At 39.4% G+C, this 14,070-nt stretch overlaps 1 protein-coding gene and 1 long non-coding RNA gene across 9 annotated transcripts in view; one reads left to right on the plus strand and one right to left on the minus strand.

The window, feature by feature from the left end:
• GRM5 (glutamate metabotropic receptor 5) overlaps positions 1 to 14,070 on the minus strand; it is a 555,933-nt gene that overhangs the window by 215,286 nt on the left and 326,577 nt on the right. The gene's annotated exons all lie outside the window — the stretch shown is intronic.
• LOC117202151 (uncharacterized) overlaps positions 1 to 14,070 on the plus strand; it is a 268,363-nt gene that overhangs the window by 211,192 nt on the left and 43,101 nt on the right. For all 3 annotated transcript variants that reach the window (XR_004484344.2, XR_007478771.1, XR_007478772.1), the window contains one exon: positions 4,011 to 4,085. This is a non-coding gene — a long non-coding RNA (uncharacterized LOC117202151). The remainder of the gene's footprint in view (positions 1 to 4,010; positions 4,086 to 14,070) is intronic.

The raw sequence follows: 14,070 nt of genomic DNA on the forward strand, positions 1-14,070 counted from the left end.
AGAAGGGCACTAATCCCATGATGGGGAATCTACCTTCATGACATAATCTCATTTTAAGTACTTCCCAAAGGCCCCACCTCCAAACACTGCCATATCGGGACCTCAACATATGAATTTGGATTGTGGGTGTGTGTGTGGGGCAGGGCACACAAGCATTCAGCCCATAGAAATATCCATTTTAAGGAAACTGTTGGTAAAAGCACTTAAGGACCTGGCCTCAGGTCACATGATAAGCAAGGGGCCTGATTTTAAATTCAGAACTTATTCTCTACCGAGCCTACACTTTTATACACAGAGCATCAATAAATGTCTTCTCTACATAGAGCATCAGACCCAGGACGGGGACCATCACATATTCCTCTCCCAAAGAAAGCTGCTTCTGGTAGAAAGAGAAGCCCAGAGTATAAGAGGAATTGAACATTTTGAAAATTATTTTCTCATCCCTGAGGCTGTTCGGAAAGATTTAATAGGCCTACGAGAAAAAGTGAATGCGTGACTCTGCCTGACCCTTTTGTTCTTCCATTCCTTCCTTTCTTGCCTTTATTTAGTCCGTAGCAAAGGCATGGAACTAGTGTATTTGCAAAGTGCTGCTCTTGAAGCTGGGGATGCAAAAGTGAACAAGACAGACACAACCCCTTGCTTTCGTAGGACTTTTTTTCTTCTTATCTCTGCTTTTTCTATTCTCTCCTAATTACTTTTTCTCAACCTACCGAAGGAAGAAACCAATTATGCATAATTTAGTAAACCCTGTATACCCTAGGTCAGTGGAATGCATATGTGGTCTCACTTCCTTTTGTTTACATAAATCTCTTCCTCTCTTTGTTTTCTTATTTTCACATTTTCTTTTCAGGCCTTATTTATTCTCCCAATTTCTAGCATCAGCATACATTTATTACAAAATACGATTCCATATCCAATGTCCAAGAGGCTCGAATCTTGTTATAAATACCTAAGAAACTATATTTATATATTATAGGTAAGACAGATAACACGATTGCCACCCACATCCTAAAAGAAGTCTGGGGCTCACCTTCCACATGTGTCCAGAGTAGGGTTTGGATGAGATCAATGGTTGTTGTCTCTCCTGGCTGCCCATCACAATCACCTGGGAAGGTCTGAAGACACATCAGAGCTTGAGCCCCACTCCCAGGGATGCTTCCTTAATTGATCAAGTGTGGGACCTGGGGATTGGTATTTTGTGAAATTTCCCCAGGGGATTTTAATGGTAGTCAGTGTAGACAACCACTGGACTGGAGGATTTCTTTTGGTCCTTTATCGTTTTAACATTCAGTCACCCCTAAATGTAACCTTTATAAAAAAAGATGCTAAAAGTATTACTGTGTGGCAGGCTCAGATTTCATCTCCACACCCCTACTTTGGTTAATCAGCTTTTGTGGTGAGGATTTGCCCCCAGTGTAGTGAAGGTTTTGACGTAGAGTTAGGTGATGCTGCCTAAAGAGAGCAGGGGTATTTTTCTCCTCCTTGCTGCCACTCATCATCTACTGCAGTAGCTTTTCTCTCTGCCTCCTGCTAATCTCAGCTCCAATCCATCCTCTGTACACTGCCAAGAAAGATTAATCTTTCACAGTCCAATCTGATCATATCACTCCTCTGTATGTCACTCCCCTTCAATAATTGCTGTTTTCCTCAGGATCAAGTGCAAACTCCTGGGGTATGTCACACAAGAAACTGCCTTCGTCTCCCAACTTATATTCACATGCATACACTCTACATATCTCAGTCGTATTAAACCAGTAATAACCAGTCTTTTATAGCACTTACTACATGTCTAAACTAAAGGTTTTTACATACATTAATTGATTAAAGACTCACAACAACCCTATGAGTTAGTTAGATACCATTGTTCTCCATTTTATCCACGAAGAAACCAAGACTCAGAGAGGTTCAGTAACCTCCTAAAGTCAAACAGCTTGAATTTCATGGACTTGGGATTCAAAATCTGACGCTTTGAGCCCAAATTCTGCACTTCGTGACCACTATGTTATTACCTCTCTCACATTTCTTGTCAAAGTTCATTTGTTGTTCTGTTTTGAAAGTTCATCTTTCACAAGATCATCAGATATTGATTAATATCTTTGAACCTTTAAGATTCAGCTAAAGTGTTTTCTCTTTTAGAAACAGTCTCTAAGCCCTCACACTTCACTCTGCCTTAGTACCTCTCTGCTGCTATCCAGGCACCGGTCTCAACATCTCTATCCTGGCATTTATTGTACTATAGTGTAATTTTTATGTATCTCCCTCAAAGTGGAGTGAAATACAATTTGTGAAATCCTGGAGGGCAGGGGAGGTGTCTTCCATCTGTGTATTGCTATCATCCACCACAGTTGAGACTAAAGTCCTGACAGGGGGTGTTTTTTGTAGAGTAGCCATATAATTTATCATCCAACCCAGGACATTTTTGAGGGTGAAACGGGGCACTATTAACAGCTGTCCAGGGATTAGTAGGTATAAACCTGGATGTATAGTTACCTTATTTTTAAAACTGCTAAGGTGATTTCCCCCATGTCTTAATGTCAAATTCTCTCAGACAGAATACCGAAATTGATCTACCTTCAAGTAAATCCTTTTATTTTGCAAGAAAGGTTGTACCAATTCTCGAAGGTACAAATGCTTTTAATTCTACAACATCTATATTTTTTCTGACCTACCTTTTTTTTTTTGCCTCACTGTGAGGCATTCGGGATCTTCCCCAAACAGGGATTGAACCCACTCCCCATGCAATGGAAGCCAGGAGTCTTAACCACTGGACTACCAGGGAAGTCCCTATACTTTTTCTAATAGCTAAGTTTAAATCAAAATTTAGTAGTCATTTATAGAATTGGTGTCTCATTAAAGGACATGCTATTTAGTTAGTGGTGACAAATCATTGGTGTTGTTAAGAGAAAGCTCATGACATTGGTGATCTTACAGTAAAGATAATTGCTGATTGACTTGGTATACAGATTGCAGTGTTTGATGATTATTGAAGTTGAACCCTCTCTCTCTCTTATTCCTGCTAGATGACATCCAAGGAATAATTCTGCATCTCTCTGTGTACCTCTTTTCTGAGTCCCTCGAGGGGAACACCAGTGGATAATCTGACTGGTCCTAGCTTAGTCATTCATAATATGGTCATTGGTACTTGAATGTCTGGGGTTGACTCCTAGTTCTGCTACCTGTTAGCTGTGTAATCTTGGGAAAATTATTTAATGTGCCTGAGTTTCCTCATCTATAAAATATTAGTAGTACCTACCTCGTATAGTTATTATGTTAAGTTAATATCTCAAAACACTTAGATCAGTGCCTGCCATTTGGTAGGTTATATATAAGTATATGTAGATAAATGGGCAGTGTCCTTGCGACTATAAAGGCCATGCACATGTGTGAGGCCCTGTTCATTTCTCTATCATATTAGAGGGTACTAGTTGGCTAAGCCAACCAACCTGCCCACCCCCAACTACTCGGCTTCCCTCATATAGGACACCTACCCATGTATTTCCCTTTGCATCTGGCTGAGAATGCTGGCTATTACTTCACATTTCTATAGTGTGGGGCCTCTGGTTGGTGATGCAGTCATGAGGTTTTGATTCAAGCTGAGGAATAAGGAGGACATTTAGGTCTCAAACTCCAGCTGTACATCAGTCATGCTATGGGCCATGACCCAATTAATATAACATGGTACTTTTCTTCTTTGTGTGTAAGTCTTCAGCATTCTTTGGAGAGGAAGAACGTTTGTCAGTAGGGGATTTGAACATTCTTTGTGCCTTCAAACAACCTCCATATATATTTGAAACTGTACTCCTTTACTGAGTTGGTAAGAGGAGGCCGAAGAGCATTAAGCTATGGTGGATCAATGCAAAGGAAGTAGCGTAACCGGGCACAACTGCTTACCCACATGTGGAGCAAAGTGAGAGCATCTCCTTGATATGATCTAAAAGATTGAATGAGAAAGGGAATAACATGAGATTCAGACCTATTTAATGATTTTTCTTTGTATCAATCTCTGGTAGACATCTCACGTTTTGGGAAAGGTTGGATGGGGGAAGGAGGCAAAGAAATGGTGTAAACACTAAAGACTTTGAGATGTGAGTATTGGATTTTAACTCTGTCTCTGCTATTTAACATGTGATCTTTCAAATTGTTTTTCTTTTCTGAGCTTGTCTTCATCTGTAAATGTGTAAGACCACCTCCACCACAAGGATTAGTGACCATCACATTAGACAATGTATGTGAAAGATCCTCCCACACATAGCCTTGTACACTGAGGATGTTCAGGGCTGAGTAAATGACTTATTCTTTCTAAAGTTATTTAAAGAGTTTCATGGGAAAAGTGACTTTAGCTCTTTTAGGAGTGATAAAGACTGGCTTTCCTGGCTCTACTGTGTATCACACCTGGACACTTTAAAGACATCACCTGGTTAACCATGCATAAAATCTCACTTGCTTATTAAAAAACAGAAAACATTTACCAAGATCCCAATATGAAGCATAGGAGCTGCTTTATGCAAATGAATGATAGAATAGTTGCCCTCAAAATGTCTAATGGGAGAGGCAAGTAAACAGAAAATTATGGTACCATATTTTATCAATTCTAGTTTCCATGATTTTTTTTTTACATTTTTGTGAAATGTGACTTACATTTGATAGCACCTTGTACATGATAAACATGGTAAATACTGTTTTGGAAATAAGTCTAGGCTGCTCTGGGAAGGGTAGGAGAGATTAGACATCAGAGAAAGCTTCCCAAAGGAGAAGATGCTTAGTTATGTGGAGGGATAAGTGAGTGGACTAAGGAAGGAGAAAGCAAGGAAGAGAGTGGCATGTGCAAGACACAATCAGATTAGTAATCATGTTCAGGGCCCTGTGAAGTGTTCTGTGTAGCAGTAGCATGGGGGAGAATGAAGAAGGAATTGATCATGAGGTTAATGGTTAGTTGGAGATCAGGTCATATAGAGTCAGGTTAATTGATCTGGACTTTATCTGATGAGCAATAAGAAATCTTTTAAGCAGGGTCTGACAAGCTTGGATTTGCAAATATTGATAGATTCCCCTGGACTGATGGCATGAAAGAAAGTAGGCAGTGACAGTAAGGACCAGAATGAGGAAGGGCATTCTTGGAAATGGAATTCAAACCCAGTTGTCTGGGGTGAGGTTACCAAGGAAGTGTTCTGGAAAGGAAGCTACCTAAGTGTCATGCTGACTGGTCAGAGCAGAAACCAACATGTGCTGGGTTATTTGCCTAACCAACCTAAGTCAACAGAGGCTATATTTCCATGACCACTTCTAAGCAAGTGTGTGCTCCTGGCAGCATCGCCATGTGCCCTGGGGGGAAATTTAAACGGGCTTTGAATGTGTGAATGCCCCGTTATATCTGAGTGTCTGAAAATCTCTCTCTTCAAACATGCACTGTACAAATGGCATCTGCTCTCAAATAGGAAACAACTGTGCCACTGGCATTGGCAGGACGAAGTTCGAAAGAAAGCAAGTAACAATTCTGCTGCCTACCAAGCTGCCTCTTCCAGCTTCTCGCTAAAGGCCCCTTCGGTTCTCTCTCCTCTACCAACCAGAGGGAAAGTGCTGCATACCCGCATTCACAACTCCAAACATTTCAAATTAAACTGCCCCAGGAGTTGAATTACCTCAGCTAATGTTTCTCAGCATTGTGGCACTCCTCAATCAAGAGGTTTCAAACAAGATTCCCTAAAGACAGGCATTGTTCCTTCATCTGTTCAAAAATAAAGCACTTGCAAAGTGTTCACCACAGAAAGTGTTGTTTGGTTTCATAAAAATGGTGGCTGGGAAGAACATATTGGCAAAAAAATAGAAAAAAAAAGAAAGGTCTGGAGAAGAATAGTTTCCAGCACATCCCTAAGAAAATTTTATTGAAGCCTTTTTATTTTTAGGGCCTGAAAGAAACTTTGCTGAGCAACTGACCATGTTGCCTGGGACTGGATTCCTCAAGAGCCCAGGGAAGCAGTAATAGCAGGACATGGATTCCCAACAACCTGGGATCAAATCATGGCTCTGTCACTTACTACTTGTAGCATCCTAGACTAGTCACTAAAGATCCTCAGAACTCATTTTCTCTGCCCTCACAGAATAAGTGTGGATGAAAATAGAGCATATTATTATAAATCGCTTTGCAAAGTATAATGAGGTATTTGACTCTAAAGGATCAAAGTTATTTGCTAAAAACTTGAAGAAAGCAGTCTTTTTTTGGCCCCTAGTCCATTAATTAATTCAAAAATATCATTGAAATTATATTTGCTGGACGGAGACTAGATGGCAGAGTAGAAGGATGTGAGCTCACACCCTTCTTACAAAAACACCAAAATCACAACTAACTGCTGAACAACCATCGAAAAAAAAAAAAAAAAGAAAAAAACAGAACACAACAAAACGCTGGAACCTACCAAAAAAGAGATCCTACAACCAAAGATAAAGAAGAAACCACAACACTTTGGTAGGAGGGGCACAACTGCAATAAAATCAAATCCCATACCAGCTGGGTGTATGCGCCACAAACCAGAAGATTTATACCACAGAAATTCTCCCATAGGATTGAAGTTCTGAGCCACAAATCAGTTTCCCCAGCCAGGGGGTCTGGCTACGGGAGGAGGAACCCCCAGAGAATCTGGCTTTGAAGCCCAGTGGGGTTTGACCACAGGAATTCCACAGGACTGGAGGAAACAGAAACTCCACTCTTGGAGGGTGCACATAAGGTCTCATGCACACCAGGACCCAGGAAAAAAAGCAGTGATCTCATGAGAGCCTAGGCCTGCTGGAGGGTATTGGAGGGTCTCCTGCAGAGGCAGGGGGAAGCTGTGGCTCACTGCAGGGACAAAGACACTGGCAGTGGTAGTTCTGGGGAGTAATCATTGGCATGAGCCCTCCTGGAGGCCACCATTTTCTCACCAAGACCTAGCCCCACCCAACAGCCTATAGGCTCCAATGCTGGAAGCCAGGCCAAACAACCAACAGGGCAGAAACACCATCCATCAGCAGACAGGCCACTTAAAGTCTTCCTGAGCACACAGCTGCTGGGTAAACACAACCCTTGACACGGCCCTGCCCATCAGATGGACAAGACTCAGCTCCACCCACTAGTGGGCAGGAACCAGTCCCTTCCACCAGGAAGCCTGCATAAGCCTCTTAGATAGTCTCATCCACTAGGGGGCAGATAGCAGAAGCAAGAAGAACTACAACCCTGCAGCTTATGGAATGGAAACCAAAATCACAGAAAATCAGACAAAATGAAATGGCAGAAGAATATGTCCTAGACGAGGGAACAAGATAAAACCCCAGAAGAACAACTAAGTGAAGTGGAGATAGGCAAACTACATGGAACAGTATTCAGAGTAATGATAGTAAAGATGATCCAATATCTCAGACAAAGAATGGAGGCACAGATTGAGAAGATACAAGAAATGTTTAACAAAGACCTAGAAGAACTAAAGGACAAACAGAGATTAACAATACAATAATTGAAATAAAAAATACACTAGAAGGAATCAATACCAGAATAACTGAGGCAGTAAAAGGGATAAATGATCTGGAAGAATGGTGGGAATAACTACCATGGAACAGAATAAAGTAAAAAGAATGAAATGAGGACAGCCTAAGAGACCTCTGGGACAACATTAAACACACCAACATTCACATTATAGGGGTCCAAGAAGGAGAAGAGAGAGAGAAAGGACCTGAGAGAGATAATAGCTGAAAACTTCCCTAACATGGGAAAGGAAACAGTCAGCCAAGTCCAGGAAGTGCAGAGTCCTATACAGGATGAACCCAAGGAGGAACATGCCAAGACACATAGTAATAAAACTGACAAAAATTAAAGACAAAGAAAAGTATTAAAAGCAACAAGAGAAAAGCAACAAATAACATACAATGGAATTCCCATAAGGTTATCAGCTGATTTCTCAGCAGAAATTCTCCAGGCCAGAAGGGAGTGGCATGATATATTTAAAGTGATGAAAGGGAAGAGCCTACAACCAAGAACACTCTGCCCAGCAAGGCTCTTGTTCAGATTCGACAGACCAAAAGCTTTATAGACAAGCAAAAGCTAAGAGAATCCAGCACCACCAGACCAACTTTGCAACAAATGCTAGAGGAACTTCTCTAGGTGGAAAAGAACAGGCCACAACTAGAAACAAGAAAATTAAAAATGGAAGAGCTCACTGGTAAAGTCAAACATACAGTAAAGGTAGGAAATCATCCATACACAAATATGATATCAAACCCAGCAATTGTGAGAAGAGGAGAGTACAAATGCAGGATATTGGAAATGCACTTGAAATTAAAACACCAGCCACTTAAAATAATCTTGTTTATGTATAGACTGCTTTATCAAAACCTCATGGTAATGGCAAACCAAAAATCTACAATAGATACACACACAAAAAAGAAAATGCAATCCAAACGCAACACTGTTAGTGATCAAATAACAAGAGAACAAAAGAGGAAGGGAAGAAAAAAGACCTACAGAAACAAATCCAAAACAATTAACAATATGGCAGTAAGAATATACTTACTGATAATTACCTTAAACATAAATGGGTTAAATGCTCCAACCAAAAGACATAGACAAGCTGAATGGATACAAAAACAAGACCTCTCTATATGCTGTCTACAGGAGACCCACTACAGATCTAGGGAAGCATACAGACTGAAAGTGAGGGGATGAAAAAAGATATTTGATGCAAATGGAAATCAAAAGAAAGCTAGAGTAGCAATACTCATATCAGAAAAAAAAATAGACTTAAAATAAAGACTGTTACAAGAGACAAAGAAAGACACTAATAATGATCAAGGGATCAAACCAAGAAGATATAACAATTGTGAATATATATGCACCCAACATAGGAGCACCTCAGTGTATAAGGCAAATGCTAACAGCCATAAAAGGAGAAATAGACAATAATAGTGAGGGAAATAATAGTGAGGGACTCTAACACCCCACTCTTATCAAGGGACAGATTATCCAGACAGAAAATTAATAAGGAAACAAAGGCTTTAAATGGCACATTAGATAAGATGAACTTAATTGATATTTATAGAGCATTCCATCCCAAAGCAGTAGAATACACATTCTTCTCATGTGCACATGGAACATTCTCCAGGATTGATCATATGCTGGGCCACAAAGCAAGCCTCAGTAAATTTAAGAGAATTGAAAGCATATCAATCATCTTTTCCGACCACAACACTATGAGATTAGAAATCAACTACAAGAAAAAAAATGTAAAAAACACAAACAAACACGTGGTGGCTAAACAGTATGCTACTAAACAACCAATGGATCACTGAAGAAATCAAAGAGAAAATCAAAAAATACCTAGAGACAAATGAAAATGAAAGCACAACAATTCAAAACCTATGGGATTCAGCAAAAGCAGTTCTAAAAGGGAAATTTATAGCAATACAGTCTTACCTCAGGAAACAAGAAAAATCTCAAATGAAACAACCTAACCTTATACCTAAAGCAACTAGAGAAAGAAGAACAAACAAAACCCAAAGTTAGTAGAAGGAAAGAAATCATAAGATCAGAGCAGAAATAAATAAAATAGAGATGAAGAAAACAATAGAAAATATCAATGACACTAAAAGCAGGTTCTTTGAAAAGATAAACAGAATTGATAAACATTTAGGCAAACTCGTCAAGAAAAAAGGGAGCGGGTTCAAATCAGTTAAACTAGAAATAAGAAGTTACAAATGACACCACAGAAATACAAAGGATCATAAGAGACTACTACAAGTAACTATATGCCAATAAAATGGACAACCTAGAAGAAATGGACAAATTCTTAGAAAGGTACAACCTTCCAAGACTGAACGAGGAAGAAATAGAATGTAGAACAGGCCAATCACAAAGAATATATGAACAGGCCAATCACAAAGTACTGAAATTGAAACTGTGATTTAAAATCTTCCAACAAACAAAAGTCCAGGACCAGATGGCTTCATAGGCATTCTATCAAACATTTAGAGAAGAGTTAACACCTATCCTTGTGAAACTATTCCAAAAAGTTGCAGAGGAAGGAACACTCCCAATCTCTTCTACGAGGCCACCATCATCCTGATACAAAAACCAGACAAAGATACCATACAAAAAAAATTACAGACCAATATCACTGATGAACATAGACACAAAAATACTTAATAAAATGCTAGCAAACCAAATCCAACAATACATTAAAATGATCATATACCATGATCAAGTGGGATTTATCCCAGGGATAGAAGGATTTTTCAATATCCACAAATCAATCAGTGTGATACACCACATCAACAAATTGAAGAATAAAAACTATATGATCATCTCAATAAATGCAGAAAAATCTTTTGAAAAAATCCAACACCCATTTATGATAAAAACTCTCCAGAAAGTGGGCATAGAGGGAACATACCTCAACAAAATTAAGGACATATATGACAACCTACAGCTAGCATCACATTCAATGGGGAAAAGCTGAAGATCCTGTAAGATTAGGAACATGACCAGGATGTTCACTTTCACCAATTTTATTCAACATAGTTTTGGAATTCCTAGCTTTGGCAATCAGAGAAGAAAAGAAATAAAAGGAATTCAAATCGGAAAAGAAGAAGTAAAACTGTCACTTTTTGCAGATGACATGATACTATACATAGAAAATCTTAAAGATGCTACCAGAAAACTAATAGCGCTCATCAATGAATTTGGTAGAGTTGCAGGATACAAAATTAATACATACAAATTGCTTGCATTCCTATACACTAACATGGAAAGATCAGAGAAATTATGGAAACAATCCCATTTACCATTGTATCAAAAAGAATAAAATACCTAGGAATAAACCTACCTAAGGAGGCAAAAGACCTGTACTCAGAAAACTATAAGATACTGATGAAAGAAATCAAAGATGACATAAGCAGATTGAGAGATATACTATGTTTTTGGATTGAAAGAATCAATATTGTCAAAATGACTATACTACCCAAGGCAATCTACAGATTCAGTGCATAACTCATAACTCCTTCATAACTCCCTATGAAGTTACCAATGGAATTTTTCACAGAACCAAAACAAAAAAATTTTTAATTTTTATGGAGACACAAAAGACCTGGAACAGCCAAAGCAATCTTGAGAAAACAACAGAGCTGGAGGAGTCAGGCTCCCTGACTTCAGACTATACTGCAAAGCTACAGGTATCAAAACAGTATGGTATCAACACAAAAACAGAAATGTAGATCAATGGAACAGGATAGAAAGCCCAGAAATAAACCCACACACCTATGGTCAGTTAATCTATGACAAAGCAGCCAAGACTAAACAATGGAGAAAAGACAGTCTCTTCAATAAATGGTGTTGGGATAACTGTAAAAAAATGTAATTAGAAGATTCTTTAACACTATACACAAAAACAAACTTAAAATGGATTAAAGACCTAAATGTAAGACTGGATACCATAAAACTCTTAGAGGAAAACGTAGGGAGAACACTCTTTGTCATAAATCATAGCAATATATTTTTCGACCTGTCTCCTAGAATAATGGAAATAAAAACAAAAATAAACAAATGGGACCTAATTAAACTCAAAAGCTTTCTCACAGCCGAGGAAACCATAAACAAAACAAAAAGACAACCCACAGAATGGGAGAAAATATTTGCAAACGATGGCACTGACAAGGGATTAATCTCCAAAATTTACAAACAGCTCATGCAGCTCAATATTAAAAAAAAAAAAAAACCCAATCAAAAAATGGGCAGAAGACCTAAATAGACATTTCTAGAAAGAAGATATACAGATGACCAAGAGGCACATGAAAAGATGCTCAACATCACTAATTATTAGAGAAATGCAAATCAAAACTACAATGAGATATCACTCCACACCAGTTAGAATGACTATCATCAAAAAGTTTACAAACAATAAATGCTGAAGAGGATGTGCAGAAAAGGGAATCCTCTTGCCCTGTTGGTGGGAATGTAAATTGGTACAGCCACTATGGAGAACAGTATGGAGGTTCCTTAAAAAACTAAAAATAGAACTACCATGTGATCCAGCAATCCCACTCCTGGGCATACACCTGGAGAAAAAAACATGCTTCAAAAGGATACATGCACCGCAGTGTTCATTGCAGTGCTGTTTATAATAGCCAAAACATGGAAGCAACCTAAATGTCTATCGACAGATGAATGGATAGAGAAGATGTGGTACGTATATACAATGGAATATCACTCAGTTATTAAAAAGAAGGAAATAATGTCATTTGCAGCAACATGGATGGACCTGGAGATTATCAAACTAAGTGAAGGAAGTCAGACAGAGAAAGACAAATATCATATATCACTTATATGCAGAATCTAAAAAAATGATACAAATGAACTTATTTACAAAACAGAAACAGACTCACAGACTTAGAGAATGAACTTATGGTCACCAGGGGGAAGGGTGGCAGGGGGAGGATAGACTGGGAGTGTGGGATTGACATGTACACACTGCTATATTTTAAATGGATAACCAACAAAGACCTACTGTATAGCACGGGGAACTCTGCTCAATATTCTGTAATAGCGTAAATGGGAAAAGAACTTGAAAAAGAATAGATACATGTATATGTATAACTGAATCACTCTGCTATACCCCTGAAACTAACACAACATTGTTAACCAACTATAAAATAAAATGTAAAATAAATTTAATATAAAATATATAAAATAAATTTTTTTAAAAAGGATATGACACTTCTTAACCACAATTCGTGGGGAAAAAAAGAAATTCTATGTAACAGGTAGGCTTATGTAATTAGGTATGAGTGTGTGTGGCGGCGGGTTGGGGGAGGAGAGGGGGTAGTATTAAAAAGGGGGCGTTCCATGTAGAGGGAGCAGGGTATGCAAAGTCCCTGCAAAAAGAAGGCCCAGGCAAGTTTGAGGATTTGAAAAGGCCCATGTTACAGGAGCACTGAAAATTGAGATAGAAAAATTACACTGTTAAGGGTGAGCTGGGGCAAGAGATGCTGATCATTTAGTGCCTTTGTCTGCATCTCAGAAGGGAACAGATGGGACACTCAGATTTGGATAATTAGGAAAGTTTGAGGAAGATTAATAAAGGTGCTGTTTATGAAGATATAAGCAGGGTGTGGTGAATTCATTAGGGACACTGCAATACCCAGATCCTAGTAATAGTGGAGCCTAGTTACCAGCTCTAAAGCAAAGGAGTGAGGGGAGGGAGTTGTGACCTTACAGAGACCCAGGGATTGAGAGGTCTGAGTAAAGAGGGCCCCTGGAAGGAGATGTTGGGAAAGGATGCAGCCAGTTCAAAATAACTTCACAGAAAGAGAGTCCACCAGAGGCTCAAACAACCTGACTTCTTTCTCCTTCTTTCCTCCAACTTCTTGCTGGTCCCTCCCACTGGCTGAATCCTTCTGCAGCGGAAGGCGAAAAAGCCCATGATGCAGTCGTGTGTGTCAGCTTTCAGGGCATTGGGTGGGGCGGAGAAGAGGCAACTGTGAATCTGAGTGACAAATGGAAGGGTGTTTCCCGATAAAGGAATATGTTTTTAACAGCAATGGAAGCTTCTGGGCTTAGAAACCTTTGCCTTTTAGTTCCCAGGGTCCTCATGTTGGCGTGCAGTCCTCTAGTACAGAGGCTTTGGATTCTGATTGCTTGGGTTCACAACCTGGACCTACCACTTGTTAGACCATGGCCAAGTTATTTAATCTCTCAGTTTCCTCATCTATAAAATAGAACTAATAATAGTAACTTCTGATTAGGACTAGTGAAAGGATTAAATTCAATAATACATTAAAACATTTAGAGCAGTGTCTGGAAAATAGTAGGCATTACAAAAATGCTGACTCTCCTGATTCATATTATTGATATTTCAAAGAATGAAGAAGCGAAGTCTAGGGCTTCCCTGGTGGCGCAGCGGTTGAGAGTCCGCCTGCCGATGCAGGGGACACGGGTTCGTGCCCCGGTCCGGGAGGATCCCACATGCCGCAGAGCAGCTGGGCCCGTGAGCCATGGCCGCCGAGCCTGCGCGTCCGGAGCCTGTGCTCCGCAACGGGAGGGGCCCCAACAGTGAG

This window comes from Orcinus orca, chromosome 8, assembly GCF_937001465.1.
Source record: "Orcinus orca chromosome 8, mOrcOrc1.1, whole genome shotgun sequence".
Classification (NCBI taxonomy): Eukaryota; Metazoa; Chordata; class Mammalia; order Artiodactyla; family Delphinidae; genus Orcinus; species Orcinus orca.